We start from the raw sequence: 15,121 nt of genomic DNA on the forward strand, positions 1-15,121 counted from the left end.
GCTACCATATAGTTTTGCTGCACAAATGACGATTTTCGAAAAATATATATTGAAAGTAGTGCATTCAAGATCTCATTCGCCCTTTTTAAATACTACACTTGAATAAAAATTGTTTGTTTAATATTGAAAAATACTTAGTTTCCCATATACATGAAACGTAAAAGGTTTCACCAGAATCAAAGATGGTCACCAATATTGACGCAATTGAATCAAACTTGATAGAATTGCTTTACAGCAGAAAAAATCTGTCACGTTAAATAAGATAAACTGTGTTTTCTTAAAAATTAATAAAACTTTAAAGTTTTCACAATACAGTTTAAAAAAGTAGACTCAAAGTAGTAAGAAAAAATGCAGGTTAGACATTGTATGCATGCTGTTGGTGTGGTCCACAAAACTTTTTTGGATTTTTTATCTGTCACGTTACAAGTTATTTGGTTTCCATTACTCCACAACTGAAAATAAGTAATAATCCATATTCATCAAAATTTTTAAAGCAATATCATCAAATTTTAATTAAACTTCGATAGAAAAATGTGGTTGCAAGCAAAAAGTTGAAAATATGGATTTTGTTTACCTTTTTATCTCCTTACGGTCTTTTAGTCGCTTTCAGGTCATGTAAGTAGCAACAAACAAACTTTCATAAATGACAGACATGATTTTTTTTCTGGGATCACCATGCATATTTTTTAATATTACAGGTTATATACATACGGAAAAGAAACAGTTTGACGCGAAATTTGATAACAAATAATTTCGCCTGTGGTTGCCATTTTCGGAGCCTTAACCATCTGTGAAAACTGGTAACAACATGGCGGAAACCGTGTCTAAAGTTCACAAAACAGGAACAGATATTTTGACCAATATAAGCGTTATACGGGCGTTATCATTCCGTGTTTATTAACCCGTTAGAAAATGGCAGTGGCGTAGCCAGGGTGGAGTTGGTGGTTAAACTCACCCCTTCCCCCCAACCAAAATTGATCGGATTGAAAAAAGATTAATTGATGCTTACTAATTTAATTAAATATTGCACAAAATATTTTTGGAAGGATATTGTCTGATTACTACATTGAGAATTTATCGTTTTAAGCATCATGACGACTTTTGAAAAATGTTAGGAAGGGAATCTTGTATCTTATCTCTTAGCCGAGACCCAAAATTGTCAAATTGCATCAATATAAAAGAAAATAATTGCCTGAATTATTATGAGCTTTTTTCCGAGAGATGTTCCGAAATATGGATTAGGGACAATTTTTCGAATGAGAGCAAATCTTGAATAGGTTAATTACCTATAAAACATAAACTTGCTCACCAAAAACGTGCATACATTTCAACATTTGCTGATAATGTTTTTTTATTTAGATTGCGCAGAGATGAGACAAAAACAAAAACTGAGCTAAGCAGGATTGGATTTAACAAAAATTTCCATATATTAGCACATTTACCCAAAATTCCACGCGGCCTTTCCCGATCGAAAGGAACGGCCGCGCTTCATGAAACACCGCGCTTAGCCGATCTGTCATAATATCGCAACTTTGCATAACAAAGGACTGTAAGAGAACACAAGTTATTCCAAAAATCAGCCCTGCGTTATGCATCGTTTTGTGCAAGTTGAATGTATCAGATGCAAGTGGTGCCAAATTCACCACATTCAGTAAAATTAAAAAAACAGAATTAATAAAATTGGTTTAATGAGCTATACTTCAATTAAATTCTGTTTTAAAAATTGTCATTGTGTTTACTCCAAAAGGGGAAGCTTAGCAAATAGCAAATAAGAGTACTAGTTGCACCAAAAACTTACTGGCAACCTTAGAGCGGTCTTTAGTAAGCAGTTAGTGTGGCGTGTAGGTTTCGATGAAAGTTTCAAATCAAGCTATTAATGGTGTTTATTTTAGTGCTGAATTGAATGGCGTAATAAAATTGTGTACTACACACTTAGAAATATTTACAGTATTTTTTACCGAACTTTCAACAGCTCACCAGTTCGGTAATTGAACAAGTTACAGAATGTAATTATTTTTTTGCTGATCTGTTAAAAACTACCGAATAGTTCGGTAATTTTCATACAAATGTTACCGGATATTTTCGGTACATTCAGTATTTTTAATGCAAATCAATTATATATAAATATTTCGGATTTTTATATAAAAATCAAGGTGATATCTTTCAAACTTTTAATGTGGCCTCAATCTTTGTCACGTTCATTGCCCATTATATCCTAGCGTAAGAAATTTCATGCGCAGAACTATCCATCGTTTAACGCGTATTTACTGTAGAATTTTGACATTTAATTGTTTTATTATTGCACTAATGGGATCATTACCCCTCATACTTCATTGTGAAGACGGCTGGCAATTATTTTCATTTTGTTTATACATTCTGTCAAATAAACCATGTTTACCGAAAAATCAGATATCTTTCGATCTTTACCGAAATTTGCGTCAAAAAAATTACCGAACAGCGAAATCCAATTTGAGTGTGTAGGTACTAGAACTTGTTGTCAAGTTGTGAGCTTGATTAGTGAAGAAAAGTAAAACAAATGCTCGATAACTTTTTTACGGTCACGATCACTTTCATTCGGAACTGTCAAATTTCGATGTTAAATATCATTGAAGAATTTTACAACGTAAAACATCTCATCTTCTGATCAAATAATTTTGATGGTTAATCCTTCTAGAAGTAATTATAGATAATTCATGGGTAAGGTTGTTTGGCATGCAGTCTCTAAATTAATCTGGACAGATTTTCTCTTTCTCTCCTACGTTTCGACAATTTATTTTTGTCTTCTCCAGGGATTAAATGTTTTCTGTCTGTTTGTCTGTGATCCTTTTGTGAAAGTATCTAAATTGTCAAAACGTAGAAGAGAAAGAGAAAATCTGCCCAGATTAATTTAAATACTGCATGCCGAACAACCTTACCCATAAAACTCAGACAGTCGTAAGCACAGAAATATGGAGAACTCAATCAAGAAAATTTAGCCCCAGACTTAACGTCCGCAGTAAAGTTTTCGAAAATGCTATTTCAAACAAACTTTGTTGAAGACATACTTTATAAATTCAGAGTATCGAAATATAGTAGATTAAATGAAAAAGAAAACCTTTTTCATAAGTTATTCTGATATGACTGTATTTGATAAATCTCTTCTGCGGTTTACAGACAATAAAATTCATATTGCATTCAAGGTATGAGTCTCTGAAGCTTACAAAAAATATATTGAAGAGAATGGGCTTTAAATTTTTTCCCGATATGCTGCATTCATGTAGCCTTCATATTTTCAACAAAATTGTTTAAAATGATATCAACAACTTTGCTGAAGGCATCAGGTCACTTATCATTTTTTAAGAGTTAATTTTCCACAATTACTTTTGCGAGAATTAATCACTAGAATTTGTATATCAAAAGATATGCTGTTTTTTTTGTTGGAAAACTTCCTCGAAAGTCGATGATTTCGGAGTTATGGGATCTTGACTGTTGAGAGTTTTTTAAATTTAGAAGTTTTCATTATTTGACATATTGTACAAGAAAATAGTCTTTAGATGTTTGAATACTGTTCCATATTGGTTCTTCTTGTTTGTAGACTGGAATGGCATCTGTTAGACTACTTATGTTTCTGAATTTTCAATAATTGATCTTAATCTTACCCACCCCCCCCCCACCCAAATTTCTGGCTACGCCACTGGAAAGTGGTGTAAAGGTGCTTATGAGAATGTTTATTTCCTTCAGCAACTACCGTCCTAAAGTGCACCATTTTTATACTTAGGTAAATTTTTAGCTTTCCTGATGGAGTAGAAATATTTGAATATTATTCAATGTATTCTGAAGCGTTTCCTAGGTACAGTGTTTTGATAGTAATAATCACAGATCGCTTAATGTGCCTTCACCGGCCATAATCTGAGCCGGGATAACTTTTTCTACCACTGATGTTGTCCTTTTTAAAAATATATAGAAAACAACAATAACACGCGTGAATCCAGCCAAATCCCTTTTGTTCTACAACAAATGCTAGAATTATTTTACACATCAAACGTAAAATTAGGCACCATACGTCGGAAAAACGCACCGAACATTCGTTACACCCAGGAGGAGCCCCCGGATGCAGCGAGCTACCCGCACAAACAATCGACACTCATCACGACGACAGGATGCAAACCTGCAAGCATAAAGTTCGACATAAACTCCAACCAGCTCGGTTCATCTTCTGCAATCGACCAACCGCCCAACCGTGCTACGACCACGAACGAACCAAAAAAAATATATTCCCAAATGCACCGAGCCTTGATTATCCATTAAAATGGAAAGACCGGGCAAGACAGACATGCACACATCATCAGGCCAATGCTTTTTGGTGCTGCAACCGGTAACATAATACGTATTTTCCGCATCCCCTTCCTCGGCCGGCCCGTGGTGCGCATTCCGCGGTGCTCGGTTCGTTCCGTGGGACCTTCCACGAGAATACTGTCACCGAATTCCGGCTAGTAGGTACCTACCCTATTATATGTGTCTGTGCAAAGGACGCAATCTAACGAAAGAAGCAGTTTTTAATTCAACTGCAGTCAGTCTAGGACTCCTACTAAAATAGATCTCATCGTGCTCGAGTTCGAGCCCGAAACCAGGACACTAGCTGATGGTGAGGAGGAAAAACTGAGCTAAAAGCTTTCGGGTTTTCTATTCACATCAGTGTGTTCCCGCTAGGCAGCAGATGTGTTCAACAAGAAGGTGGCATCAGTAAATACTTATTCCTTTTTTTTGGTTCGGCTGTTCGGGGTTCATTTCTGTTTTCGTGGCGATGTTTGCTGAGCGTAGTGGCGTTTCAGCTGTCACTACTGTTCCGGATGGAGGCGCGTGGTTTTTCAACGGATAAAAATCCAATAAATATGTACACAATTATCCTACTAGACACGGCACTGAATTTGATTTAATCACGGTAAATTATTCCTAAACGAACGAAAACTTGATGGTAAATCAACAAAAGTGAACCAACGTGTTATCACACTTTATCATCAAAATGCATTCTGGTACAGCATTGCTTCTCTTTCACTCTGTCGTTTCGTGCTAATGGCGCGCGTTTTGATTAGACACAATTGGTTTGATTTAATATAGGCAACTTCCTTTGTGTCATGTTTTTTTTCCTACTATTCCGAACATATTTTATTCGCGCACTCTGTTTTATCTCTGCTATCTCTCACACACACTCTCTGTTTATTTTCGTTGTATGCTCATCACTTTTATCAAATTTATCGACGCAGTTACGTGTTTCCATTCCAAAACGCAGCTTTGTTTTGTTTCGATATTTTTCCCCCGGCTCTCTTATCACTAAACAATCATTGGCGTTTCCATTTGACCCTTACGCGAGGTCCGGTTTCTGGTTTGTTCAAATCCACCGTACTAAACAAAACGTATAAAAATACGCGCGTCACTCCGGGATTGCTTCACGAAACAAAAATAAAACGCCAGGAAACATCAAAGCACTTCGCACTATTCACCGATTTCTGCCGCCGCACAGCACACTCTCGAAGAGAAACAGTTGAAATTCGCCACCGAACAATAAAAATACAGCACTCACAGGGCAATCAAAAAAAAAAGAAAGAAAGCGCCGAATAAACCGCCAACGCTTCCAGCAGCCTCAAAATGGAATCAAATATTACCTTTTCATGGAGTTCGCAACACCGATACTGTCACTCGACGAAAGATACACAACAACTGAGCACGATAAACATTGAGGGAAGCGGTACGACCGTGCTCCTGCCTTGACTGAATGATGTTCTGCTGCTGCTGCTGCTGTCCCTACGCGAATGCCGCAAAAAAAAATGCCGCCTCGCGACAACACAAGCATAAGCAGAGCATAAGCACAGCATAGCTTTCCTTCTCCCACTTGCTACGGTTGACGGTGGTATTGGTGTACGCATCCTGCTGGCTGGCTGGCCTGCTACATATTATGTATAGGGTACAGTATACGCGGATTGTGCAAGTTGCACACCACCAGTCCGCACGCTCGCACACCAACACCAGCGAAGGTCCTTGCTTCCAGTCAGCAGTGTTGATCCCGAACGCGCGCCCCGCACACTATTCCGCTTGCTATTTGCTTGTGTTTTCCACAGCATGATGACTGTTTGTACGTGCGTCGTCGCGGTCTGCTTTGCTTGGCTGGTGCACTTGGATGGATGCGAAAGGTAAAGTAGGTGCGTGTATAGAAAGATCGGAAAACGGTAGAGCATAATGGAAACCACTCACACTAGCAGAGCCGAGCTCACTGGACAGATGGTACACGGATGCGAAAGGGGCTTCGGTTCGGGACGATCAGAGCTATAGTTCGGGATATGTTCAGGTTGTGGAACGAGAGCGACTTCGGCGATGTCCTTGTGCATGTTTCACTTTTCTTGCTGAGGGTGGTTCCATTCATTTTCTCAAATAGATTTTAGTACTTTATACTCAACGTTGTTTGGAAATTTTATACGAGTTTTAACCCAATGCACAGTGGGAAAAAGTATCAGGAACTTTACTCAATTCCTTGATAGAAGGCTAGGTTGTAGTTATCCAAAATGTGTTCTCCTAAAAATGTCTGGGGAATCGATGTCAGGTATTTAAAATGACTGTAAGACGCGCTATAATGCTCGTTTTACCTCACTTCCACTTCTTGTTTCTGTTTAATTTCAAGACTGGCTAAAAATTTTGAAAAAAGCAGAGCTCGGATGACCAAATATACATAGTATTCCTTTGGTGAAAATATCCAAGGATTATGTAAAACAAAGTAGGATTGGCCGCACGAATCGTTTTAATCCATTTTAACCCAATTCTTCGCAGAACTCAAGTTTATTGTTGAACCTGACTGTATGTCTCGGAATGAGGCTGAATACTGCTGAGTAAAAGTAAAATTTCTTATTAAAAAAAGTCCAGGGAATAGATTGAAGATAATTTGAATGACCGTATGTAACCGTTTTACCCCAATTGTTTGCATTCTTCAGTTAAACTTGACTCAATATTTTTTAAAGCAGGCTTAATGCGACTGGTTGAAAGGAGTGTTTCTCATGCTGAATTGTCCAGGGTATCGATTGAAGATTGATAGAAGACATTTCTTCTCGTAATTCAATTAGGAAATAAAACCTGGTGGCATTCCGCATCTCGATTCGAGTGACTCGATTCGAATAGTTTTGAAGTCGTTTCGACTAAATTGCGGTATAACGTATCGCATTTAACCAAACGTTCGAGCTTGTTAGATTGCGGTACTAGATTTCGACTGCCTGTTCGAGCGCAAACTGTCAAATAACAGTATACACTGAGAAAATATATTTTTAATTCTGCTACGAATAACTTTCATAAAACCAACTTTGGTAAAATATAAGAAATGTTTACATTTATTAAGATTTTATTTAAATTAATTGCTTGTTATCGAAATATATATAGGGTGTTTGGTTCATGGTTAAGAACCTCTCGAGGGATGATTAACTGTCATATTTGGGGAAAAAATTGTTCTACACATACCATCAAATCTCAACCGTTTCTAAATTGTTGAACTTTTTGTGTTAAAAACATAGTTGTCTTACAATAGCTCTAACTCAAAAAATATATTTTGTATTTCAAATCCTATAGATCCAATGGATAGGTGAGGAAATTTCCCTTCGAAAAATGTCCCCAAATGTTTCAGCTAATGAAGTTAAGTAACCTTTTCACAGTAATTTATTTAAAATTTAACAATTTTGATCGACTTTTCGGCCATTTCGCGAGAATCTTAATAGTAAACATCACCATTTTAATAATTCAAATTGTCAGTCTTGAAGAGTTGCATAATTTGTTCTTTGACATGATACACTTATCTTGTCTTGTTTTCATGTGTTTGGGTTATTGAACTTGGATATTTTTATCTCATATTCACTAATACTAGCTCTTATTGAAAAAGTATGGCACTTATTGTACCTTTTCTTATTTGTATTCGAAAGCCAGGAAAATTTTGCAGAGAAAAATGTATTAATACCATTCAGTTAAGTGAATTTAGTATACTTTTAGAAGTTAATTAGTTTCAAGTTAATGTTATTATTAGCATTTTCGTTATTTTCTTAAAATAGTAAATAATAAACTTCATTAAATTAATGCATCTCAGCAAGTTCTACAATTCTTCCTTTGACTCCATTCAATTATCTCTTTTAGTTTCGAAGCAAAATCATTTTTATCTTCTCGTTTCATATGCAAAAACAACGATTTCGAACCCACTGCATTTGTGATGAGGCCATCCTGTGTTAACTATTAAATTGCAGCGAAATGAAAAGCGATACGGCTAAAGTGTCAAATAACAAGTTGTAGAGAATATTAAGGGGCACCAAATGAACAATAGTGACGATAAATTTAGTTGATTAATAATTAGAATAATTACAAAAATCGCCAAGAAACGCAAATTTTGAGTTATTTTACTAGTAAAAAGTCATATAGTACACTTAACTAAAAGATATCTGTACATACATCGAAAGGAAATTTTCTCAGCTTTCCAATGAAGCCCTGGTAATAGCGATATAAAGAATATTTTTTAGATTAGAGTCTTTTAAGAACTTGCAAGTCAATTACAGCAAAAGTTTAGAAGTCAAATTACAAGGAAATGAGAAGAGTCAGGAATATTATGTTGAAGAACAAATTATTAATCGTCCTCAAACCCAACTTTTGGATAATAGATATTGCTATAATCATAATTCATTATAATGAGCAAATTAACAAAAACCTCATCAAAAACACTAACTTTTAACTACTTTACTACTAAAAGGTACTTAAAACAAATTATCTGAAAGATATGAGGACATTATTCAATAGAAAATTTTCTCACCTTTCCAATGGCACCAAAAGATTTAAAATACGAGGTATGCTTTTTGAGTTAGAGGTGTTTTAAGATAAACAAGTTTTTTACACAAAAAGTTCAATAACCCTGTAACGGTTGAGATTTGATGGTATGTGTAGAACGATTTTTTGCTCCAAATATGACAGTTAATCACCCCTTGAGAGATTCTTACTCATGAACCAAACACCCTGTATAACGCTTTTATTAGTGGAGATATTTGTTTTTCTTTTGTGAACTTCAGTCGCGGTTTCCGTCGCGGCCATTACCAAATCGATTTTCTGTACGTGAACTAGTTCACAACTTTATAAACATTATTCATAAAACCAAAAGTTGAGTCGTGATGTTGTTCATAACTTTTGGAACATTATTCAGAGTTCGACTATGCGACGTGAACTGATTCAAGATTGTGAAGTAGTTCACGAAGTCATTCCGCATCTCGATTCGAGTGCCTCGATTCGAAACGTTTTTAAATCATTTCGACTAAATTGCGGCATTACGTATCGCATTGGACAAAGCGTTCGAGCTTGTTAGATTGCGGTACTAAATTTCGACTGCCTGTTTGAGCGCAAAACTGTCAAATAAGAGTATGCACTGAGAAAAAATATTTTTAATTCTGCTACGAATAGGAATGGTTTTAATTTATTTAGTTTTTAGTTGCTAGTTATCGAAATATATATGGAAGAGTTTCGCAAATATAACAATTTTTTCTAGTACACAATAGGGGTGAGCACTTTGAAATAAAATCGATGTGATCCCAAAAATCGATGTAATATGGAAATACGATTTTTACATTTCTTAGAAAAGAAATGTACAGAATTCGCTCAAACTTTCAAGATTTTTTCCGAGGCCCGGAAGGCCGAGTCTTATATACCAATCGATTCAGCTCGACGATTTGGGACAATGTATGTGTGTGTGTATGTAACGGACAAACTCTCATTCGTGTTTCTCAGCAATGGCTGAACCGATATTATCCATACCAATTTTAAATAAAAGCCCAATCACCCAGACAGAACACTATTTAATGGTTTTTGATTCTGATGTTTAGTTTCCAAGATATGAATGTTTGAAGGTGCAAATATCGCGTTTTTGCAGTTTTTTTGAAATTTACTGCCGAAATTGACGACGTAGCTGAACAATTTATATATTTTTAAAAAGCTAATACCTTTCGAAAGAACTATAGATTGTTGAAATCGGACTATTATCAAAAGAGAAATTCAACATTAAATGCGGACGAAAGATTTTATTCATATCCCATAGCTAGAAATAAGACCAAAACATTCAATGTATTCACTGGTCGACAGCCATTTTGGTGCAGGGTTGCGATAGTAGTTTTTATGGTAAATTGGGTGCGCTGAGTTCAAAAATGAGCATAGTTTTTACCGCCGTGCTCCTGTTTTTGAGATTTATCCATTAATTTGTTATTTTTTACTAGCCAGTGTTAATTTTTTTCCTAAACTTTTCCAATTTACAAACTGTATAAATCTATTATTAAAAGGTGCTACAAACATTTGACAAATATTTGAATATCTGGAAAGGCATATTGCATACTGCCAAATTCTAAAAAAACACGCGCAAACAAACAAAAATTCCACGCTTTTACGAAAATTTGACATTTTGAAAATTCAAAATGCTGCCATTTCAAAAGTTCACAATGGATTTCTATCAAAGATAGCTTTTTTGGTAGCTGTAAGCCTCTTCTTTCAGACAAAAAAATTCAAACTAAATAGATGAAAATCGTCGATGTTCTGATCAATTTACTTAATCGAAGAAAGTCTTCAAAATCAACTCTTTTTGGTATTACTACAGACACGACCAAAACTTCAGAAAATCTATTAAAAATAAATTTCTTTTTATAGACTTCAATGCTCTGTATATAAATTAAAAGTCTAAGTAGTTTTATGATCACATTTTAACATAACCTTAAAATATTTTATTTTGTGATAGACAGCAATTTTTGCACCTCACTTCATTACGATCGAAGGCGTTTGGCAGTTCAGCTCTATAGTTCTTGGTGTTTCATTTGTAATACCGTTTGAGTTTGTTACCTGCATATTTCTTGAGATGTGCGAGAAGTAAACACGAACAGGTATTTATATATTGCATTTATTCAGTACTTTATGCCTAGCTCACCGAAACAAAATTGATTCAATGAGAAATATGGCGTCTTCACGGAGACAGCGTAAGAATGATCCAAACCATGGGATACTGGCCGACAGAAATATATGCCATTCTAGAATGCACTTACGTATGTCTGAAAAGAAAATAACGGTACCCAAATATCTGCATTTTCTTAGATAGTCAGGCTGCGTGCAACGCATTAAGGGCTCCTACATGTCGTTCAAAACTAGTACACTCCCATTCTTGTACTCTGACAATTGGCGGAGAAAACCCATGTTAGTTTATACTGGGTTCCAGGACACGTTGCAGGGAACGAAAAAGCCGATGAGCTAGCAAGAAGAGGGTCTTCCACTAATTTAATCGGCCAAGAACCATTCTGTGGATTCTCATCGAGTGCCCTCAAAATGGAATTGAAAAAGTGGGAAATCACAGCTATAAACAACAATTGAAGTACCACACCTGGGCTACGACAATCAAAGAAAATTATCTCACCCAACGAGAAAAAAAGTCTGGAGTTGCTTAGACTAAACAAAAAAAGAGCTAAGGGACCATTCATAAATTACGTAACGCTTTTAGGGGGGGGAGGGGGTACGACAAGTTGTGACAAGTTGTGACATAGGGGGGAGGGGGTGTTAACTAGATCGTTACGTAACATGTTTTCATCGAAGAAAAAAAATTTTTTCTTGGAATTTGTTACGTAACAGGGGAGGGGGGATGGAAAAATTTGTGACAGTTTGTTACATAGGGGGAGGGGGGAGTCAATTTTGGGCAATTTTTGCGTTACGTAATTTATGAATGCTCCCTAAGCATCATGACAGGACTACTTACCGGACACGGTCCGAGTAAATATCATCTTTAAAAAATTGGTAAGCTTACAAACGATTCATACCGCATCTGCGGATTTGAAAGCGAAACATGTGCATTGATACAACGCAGACTAAGAGTCCTCGGTAAAGAAACATTGCCCTTTGATATTTGTACTATTTGTACTGAAAATCCCAAGCAGGTAATAAACTTCATGCGAAGTGGAGTGCCTTACTGGGAAGAGTGTGTATTTCAATAACGACAATCACTTATAAGTGATAATTATCAATAGTGATATGTCATAGTAGATTAAAGAAGGGGCATACCAGACTAGATCTAAATACTGGTCGAAGTGGTTCGACTCCAACAAAAGAAAAGTTTAATTTGCTATATTGATATGATGTAATAAAAATTTTCATATATAAAATAAAATATATTCTGTGATCACTGGTCGTTCCTTTTCCCTTTCCGAAATTCCATTCACAAACGTCATTGAACATAAAATTGAGTTAGGTTATGTAAGTTGATAAAAAGCATAAAGCATAAAGCATAAGAGATCGCCCGTAGTTGCTACTCCGTTATTGACCAGAACCAAATTAGTTTGCAAAATGTTCATTGAAACAACATGCTTGGGAATAACATGATGAGCCACATTGTACAATCTATTCTGATCCCTGCATGCTGATCAATACCGACGCCGGCCACGTCCGAATGCAGATCTTCTGGGAAAGGAAGGAATGTTAGTCCGATACATGTTGCTACTAGAGACCGAGGAATCCTCTGCATCTCCACATGTATCATGGGAATGGGAGAGTTGTTAGTAAGTGTGCCAATAGCGTTATCATGTAATAATTGCTCTGGGCAGCCGGCTGCCGAGAATTTGGGAAATTTTAGCATTTGTTGTATTAATACGATTAGCAAAATAAGCAACTTGAACTCCGGAAAGCCGGCTGCTTATATTTCTTAATAATATTCAATCACGCGACGATTTTTTTCGTGGTTTCTATCGTGGCGGTACTGATTTTACCCGGCGATCGTTTGAATAAAATGAGGAATCTTATACAGAAGGTTCATCAGACTCTTCCGTAGGTGTCGCGAAGTTGGTATTCTAGGATTCGCTCCATGCAAGCGATGCTACCTGTACATAGTTTATTAGGTAATAGTTTAGTAAGTTTTCGAGAACACGATCGCTCGAAAAAGAAGATCTTGTTTAGTTTTTGGTTCTTTTTAAACTCTGGGTAGCCGGCTACCGAGAGTATCCTATGTTTTCTAAACAAAAGCAATTTCAACTCCACACAGCCGATCGTGGGAGTATTGCCTAGAAAAGCTAATCTTATCTGCATAATAGGCCGGATCACTATTTATTGCGACATTATTTAGACTAATTTCGCTATATACCTTCTCCACAATATATTTTTTGGGTTGCAAACTACCGAGTGATAACACGTTATACACACAAAGAGTTATGATAACTCGAGATGTTATAAATCAACGAAAGTATTTCCTATTTCTAATATCGGATTGTTTGCGAAATACACGTATACGAACGATTATATCGAACATTAAAGGGAAATACAGAAGATCGTTAACCTGATGCACGGGCTTGCCACCAATAACGGAACTTGAAATTAGATTCATTAAAACAGACGCTGCGAATTTTCAGTACGTATTGACCCACGATCATCGATACTAGTCAAATTAAAGTCTTATTGGAGCTGATTTCCCAACAACTATTCATTTTTACGGTATTGTTTTCTCTGCTAGATCTGTTCGCACCCTCTCATTCTGCTACTATTGGCAGAAGGCTGATAGCACCCAGTCGTCGCCGGTCTAAGGACCAAATGTCATTAATAAACTTAGACTCGCGTGGAGGCATGAGATAGAATTGAAAGCTAACCAATGAACATGACATCAAAACACTTATCCCCCGTGCTGACATAACTGAAGGCAATTACTCACCGGTCCCCAATTCCTCTCGCGAATTGTCAATTCTTAAACCTTATACATGATTGAAGTCATCATTCCACTCAAACAAGGCCATGTGTTTTCCCTAAGCACATTGAATGCTCTTTGGATCAGTTCCCCCGTTGGTAAAACAAACTCTAAACAAACATAGAAATTAGTTTGCTCAGTCCAAAGAAAAGTTTGCAGACCGGCAGATACGTGTTTCCTTACAGTGCCATCACATCAACGAACACCCAAAATTTACATGCGACAAAATATCTGCAATCCCGAATATTAAAGAATCAAAATATCTACTCATTCGCAATAAAATAAGAAAGTAAAAAAAAACAGTTGAATATCCAAGGCGGCTCCAAAGATGAATGACGCCTATGAAACACCCAATAAAAAATAGGTGACAAGGAACGCGGACGAAATTAACTGAGCACCGACTGGCTGGTTTGCCACCTATTTTTCGGGCGAAGAATTTTGGGGCGACACCTGGTAGTCGCTAGTCGCTGATAAAACGCCAATTATTTGAATATGCTAATTTTTCTTATTGCCGTATCTTTTTTCACTTTTCGGATTGATTTTTTTTTTCTCTGAAAAACCATTTTTCACTATTTTTAGAATATACATTGTGTTTCTAGATGTTTTCTGTGCACTTTTATTGTCCTTGCATCGGGAATCGACGGCCCGTAATGTGAGGAAAAGATATTTTTTCATTTGCCGGAATTCGATTTTCACAAACTGTCACCACTCGCGTCACTCAAAAATATCTTAGGTTATGTAAGTTGATAAAAAGCAACAAAACTACGACTTCATATTCAGATTGAGTATGTCCAAATCTATTCGCTGTCTCTTTCTAAATCTTGAGCTCCGTATTTTTGTTTATAGTAGAACTATTACAAAATGAAATATTTCTAGGTTACTTTGAAATGTGATAGTTTTATCTACTTTATGACTTTTAATTTATATTCAGAGCATCGAAGTCTATAAAAAACATTTATTTTTAATAGATTTTCTGAAGTTTTTGTCGTGTCTGTAGTAATATCAAAAAGCGTTGATTTTGAAGAATTTCTTCAATTAGGTAAATTGATCAGAACTCAGACGATTTTCGTCTGTTTGGCTTGAACTTTTTTTATTTGAAAGAAGACGCTTACAGCTACAAATACAGCTATTGTTGATCGAAATCCATTGAGAACTTTTGAAATGGCAGCATTTTGAATTTTGCAAAATGTCAAATTATCGTAAAAAAGTGGCATTTTATTTTGTTTAAGTATGGTTTTTTTTCGAATTTGACAGTATTTAATATGGCTTTCCAGATTTCCAAATATTTGTTAGGTATTTGTAGTACCTTTTAATAATAGATTTATACAGTTTGCAAATGCGAAAAAATTAGAAAAAAAAATTTAACGCCGACTACAAAAAAAATCAAATTTA

General features: G+C 36.0%; 1 protein-coding gene across 2 annotated transcripts in view; it reads right to left on the minus strand.

The window, feature by feature from the left end:
- The window catches only part of LOC131690847 (methylcytosine dioxygenase TET-like), a 574,639-nt gene extending 568,841 nt beyond the window's left edge, over positions 1–5,798 (minus strand). For both annotated transcript variants that reach the window (XM_058976913.1, XM_058976912.1), the window contains exon 1: positions 5,643–5,798. The gene's annotated coding sequence lies outside the window, so the exon portion shown is untranslated. The remainder of the gene's footprint in view (positions 1–5,642) is intronic.
- Positions 5,799–15,121: the final 9,323 nt, after the last annotated feature.

Source organism: Topomyia yanbarensis, chromosome 3 (genome assembly GCF_030247195.1).
Source record: "Topomyia yanbarensis strain Yona2022 chromosome 3, ASM3024719v1, whole genome shotgun sequence".
Lineage (NCBI taxonomy): Eukaryota > Metazoa > Arthropoda > Insecta > Diptera > Culicidae > Topomyia > Topomyia yanbarensis.